The sequence below is a fragment of the Danio aesculapii genome, chromosome 1 (genome assembly GCF_903798145.1).
Source record: "Danio aesculapii chromosome 1, fDanAes4.1, whole genome shotgun sequence".
Classification (NCBI taxonomy): Eukaryota; Metazoa; Chordata; class Actinopteri; order Cypriniformes; family Danionidae; genus Danio; species Danio aesculapii.
Genome location: NC_079435.1, coordinates 298,922 through 303,921, shown reverse-complemented (window position 1 = coordinate 303,921; position 5,000 = coordinate 298,922). Strand labels below are relative to the sequence as shown.

At 38.0% G+C, this 5,000-nt stretch overlaps 1 protein-coding gene across 2 annotated transcripts in view; it reads left to right on the top strand.

The window, feature by feature from the left end:
• LOC130221697 (proto-oncogene vav-like) overlaps positions 1-5,000 on the top strand; it is a 31,704-nt gene that overhangs the window by 794 nt on the left and 25,910 nt on the right. The gene's annotated exons all lie outside the window — the stretch shown is intronic.

Here is a 5,000-nt window from a genome sequence, read left to right as displayed (position 1 = left end):
TGATCAATAGCCGCGGTATGCAGGCTAATGCTAGCAAACCACTATGGAAACCTTTGGTCACTCGTGCCAATGCCAAACGCCGGTTTCAGTGGTGCAGCAGTGAAGATCTCAGGCTGTGGACGATGTGGAACATGTACTGTTCTCTGATGAGTCCACCTTCACTGTGTTTCCAACATCCGGGAGAGTTACGGTGTGGAGAAGCCCCAAAGAAGCGGCCCACCCAGACTGATGATGCCCAGAGTGAAGCATGGGGGGATCTGTGATGGTTTGGGCTCAATATTATGGCATTCCTGAGGCCCAATACTGGTGCTAGATAGGTGATGGGTCACTCATAAGGACTACCCAAACATTCTGGAGGACCATGTGACCCAATGGGTCAAACATTGTATCCTGAAGGTGGTGGTGTGTATCAGGATGAGACTGCAGCAATACACACAGCAGGACTGGAGACAGAGCGGTCTGATGAACATGACAGTGAAGTTGAACATCTCACATGGCCTGCATGGTACCCAGATCTAAAGGTTATTGGGCACTTTGGGGTGTTTTGGAGGAGCGATTCAGGAAAGGTTTTCCTCCAGCAGCTTCAGTAGTGACCTGAACACTATTCTGGAGAAGAACAGCTCAGAATCCCTCTGGCCGTTGTGCAGGACTCCTGTCTGTCATTCCTAACACTGAGGAGGAGGAGCTACACCAGCTGAAGCTGGACTGAGGAGGAGGAGCTACACCAGACTGATGCTGGACTGAGGAGGAGGAGCTACACCAGACTGATGCTGTATTGAGGAGGAGGAGCTACACCAGCTGAAGATGTATTGAGGAGGAGGAGCTACACCAGACTGATCCAGTACTGTGCTTTAACACCAGGCCTTCAGTTTCATTCTCCAACCCCTGTAACTGTTTGCTGTGTAATGAGTGTGTGTGAATGTGTGTTTTCCACTGTAAAGTAAAGTATTGAAGTAAAGTAAATTGTACTAAGTGAAGTTTTATATAGGCAAATTTCAAGAGGATCACATGCTTATGATTGGCCACGACTGGTATTGCATCAACAATGACATGATAAACCAATCAGATGAATCCAAGCTCACATGAATAGTCTGCTTTCCTTACCGTAGTCATCTTCATTTTGAGGAAACCCCCATTCACCCTGACTCCTTCCACTCTTTCCTGCCTTAATAACGGCAGTTCTCGAGACCGGCCTGAGCTCAGACTGCTCTCTCTCTCTCTATTGACTAAACAGGAGAGAGCCTCGGCTTGTGGATCCTCAGAGCTCAAGGCTCTCTCCCAGGACAGCATGCCAAATACACGTTTACCTTGTCAAGCATCAGCTGAATGTGAACTCTTAAAATTAGTGAAATTCGGCACTTAATCAAAGTCACAAACTGAAGATTTCATTAAACATGAAGCGCTGCACTTTCCAACAACACTACTGACTTTACAGACACTGAGGAAATCTGGCAACGTCTCGCTTCTTTGTTAAAAGCTGTTGGCAATTAAAAATACAGAACTATATTATTACATCAAAATGTTCACACAAATGTCCTTTAATTTTAACGAGATGAAGCATTTTCAGTTCAGAAATGTAAACCTAAATTTAACTGCAACTTAACATGTTGCTATTATATTTGTAGATCTGGCAACCAGTGCTGCTATCTTTGTCAGATTTGAACATTGTGTGAAGCAAATGTATTAGTCTAAGACTCTATCTGCAACCGCTAGGACTTATTTCTCAGTTTTCAGGTCTGTTTTCTCTAAACTCTTCATTCAGTTCTTCTTAGCTGCTTTCGGTTTAGCTAATTTGACATTCGGTATGAATGAAAACAACTGAAACACCTCAGTCATCTCTCAGATCCAGAAAAACACTTCATCATTGATAAAACACTGAGAAACACTCACACAGGTGGACTTATGATCAGTACTGTTCCACAAGATCTGTTATGTTACTCTACTCAGAGTCTCTGAGTTAAACCAAATGATTCTGGATTGAAATGTGAAGTTTCACAAACTGATTTGGAGAGGAGCACGATTATGATGGATCGTGGCTGGTCTATTATCTGTAATCATTAGTAAACCAATCAGATTACTCCAAACTCACTTACTGCCTTATCTTCGTTTTGGAAGAATCCCCTCATCCACCCCATCTCCCCTTATTCTCCTTTACTAGGGGGAGCGACCTGATCTGGGACCCACTTACAAACTCATTGACCAGGCGGGAGCCCTGGGCTCAGTTATCTCTAAGCTCAGGGTTCCCTCCTGGGACAGCATGCCAAACCTGCTAATATTATCAAGCAATATCTAAGTGTGAACTCTTGAAATAGTTTTTGAATATATTTTAGTTTGACATTAATGTAGCTGGTGTTTTATTGTGCATGTTTTGAATGTAAGAGTGTTTTTAATGGGTCTTTATTGAGTGTTTTGTTGATTGTGTTTGTGTGAGTGACTGCATGTCAGATGTCCTCTTTAAATGTCAATGTTTTCATATCAAAGCAATGATATATTATCCAGTTTTCCAATAATGCTGAGTAAACCCAACAAGACAGTTCGTGTTTAATAGCGATCTAATAGATGTCTAGATGTTTTGGCTAAAACAAGGCTAAATTTGGGCTGTCAGTGAAAATCTAATAGATGTCTAAGAATAGCCCAAAATTAGACTAATCATCAAATAGATGCAGACTAGATTCGACAGACTTCACATTTGTGTTTATTTATTCCTGTGGATATGATGATATTATGTCTAGTTTTGGGCTATTCTTACATTATTGGATTGTTTGATTTTATTTAGATTCACACTTCAGCCCAAATGTAGCCTTGTTTTAGCCAAGACATCCCATTTCAGATGTTTATTAGACATCTATTAGACGTCTGGGAAGAGTTTTGGAAAAGAGACCTTCCTACCCCAGCAAGCATTTTTGTGTTAAAGATGTCTGTCTAAACATTGCCATCTCGGTTAAGCCAAGGCTAAATTTGGGCTGTCAGTGAATATCTAATAGATGTCTAAAAATATCCTAACGTTAGCCTATTCATCAAATAGACAGATTAGATTTCACATGTGTGGTTATTTCTTTTATTTTTTTTTACTGACAGCTCAAATGTAGCCTTGTTTTAGCCAAGACATCCAAGTTTAGACATCTGTTAGACAGAACAATAATGCTCTCTGGTAAGAGTTTTAAAAATGTGACCTACTCACCACAGCAAGCATGTTTTGGTATAATAGACTTCTAAAAGAAGTCTAATAGATGTCTAAACATAGATGTCTAGGCTAAAACAATGTTAACGTCTGTCTAGGATGGATCTCTAATAGACGTCTAAGAATAGCCCAAAATTAGACTAATTTTTAAATAGACAGATTAGACAGACTTCACATGTGTGGTTATTTATTTCTGTGTATCACGTCTAAACATTCCCATCTTAAACTAAAACAAAATTAAATTGTTTTAAAATAATTAGACATCTTTTAGACATCTATTAGATATCTTTTAAACACAATAAATGTGTGCTGGGAAGAGTTTTAAAACTGCGACCTATCTAGACCAGCAAGTGTTTTTTTGTTGTTGTTGTTGTTGTGTGTCTGATAGAAAATAAGTTTGATAGATGTCTAAACATCTAAATTGATGTCTTGGCTAAAACAAGGCTAACATTCATCTAGCATGGATGAATAGATGTCTAATAGACGTCTAAGAACAGCCCAAAATTAGAATAATTTTCAAATAGACAGATTAGACTCACTTCACATGTGTGGTTATTTATTTTTGTGTATTTGATGATATGTCAAGTCAGGGGCGTAGCGGACATTTTAAAAGTGGGGGGAGGGCTGTATGAGATCATACGTTCATATAATTATTAATCACCTGCTTCTAAATGGTCTGTCTCTAAAAGTGAGTGACATATCCCATCATCCCCCCCCCCAGTTGCTACGCCCTTTGTGTCTAGTTTTAGGCTGTTCCTAGACCTCTGTTAGATTATCACTGATGCCCTAAATTTAGCCTTGTTTTAGCCAAGAAGTTTAGACGTCTATTAGACATCAATTAGACATCTATTAGACATCTATTGGACATCAATTAAACAAAAAAAAAATTCTTTCTGGTAAGAGTTTTGAAAAAGTGACCTACTTACCGCAACAAGCATTTTTGCGTTTAAAAGATGTCTAAAACAAGGTTAACATTTATCTAGCATGAATGTCTGGAGGTCTAATAGACGTCTAAGAATAGAACAAAATCATCAAATAGACAGACTTCACATGTGTGGTTATTTATTTCTGTTTATTTGATTATATGTCTAGTTTTGTGCTGTTCCTAGACCTCTATTTGATTATCACTGACGCCCCAAATTTACTCTTGTTTTAGCCAAGGTGTCCAAGTTTAGACGTCTATTAGACATCTATTAGACATCCTTTAAATACAAAAAAAATGCTATCTGATAAGATTTTTAAAAAAGTGACCTACTTACCACAGCAACACTTTTGTGTTTAAAAGATATCTAATAGACGTTTAATAGATGTCTAATAGACGTCTAAACATTGGCATCTTAGCTAAAACAAGCCTAAATTGCTTTAAATGTCTATTAGACTTCTTTTAAACACAAAAAAATCTTTGCTGGAAAGAGTTTTAAAATTGTGACCTACCTATCACAGTGGGTTTCTGTGTGTGTGTTTAAAATGACCTTTAATAGATGTCTAACAGATGTCTAAACATTTCCATCTTAGCTAAAACAAGACTAAATTGTTTTAAGTATTTAGACATATATTAGACGTCAATTAGATATCTTTTAAACACAAAAACTGGAAATAGTTTTGAAAATGCGACCCCTACCCCAGCAAGTGTTTAAAGACGTCTAATAGATGTATAATATTCGTCTAAAGACGTCTAATAGATGTTCAATAGACATCTAATAGATGTATAATAGATGTCTAATAAATGTATAATAGACGTCTAATAGGTGTCTAATAGATGTCTAAACATAATCGTCTTAGCTAAAACAAGACTAAATTGTTTTAAGTAATTAGACAT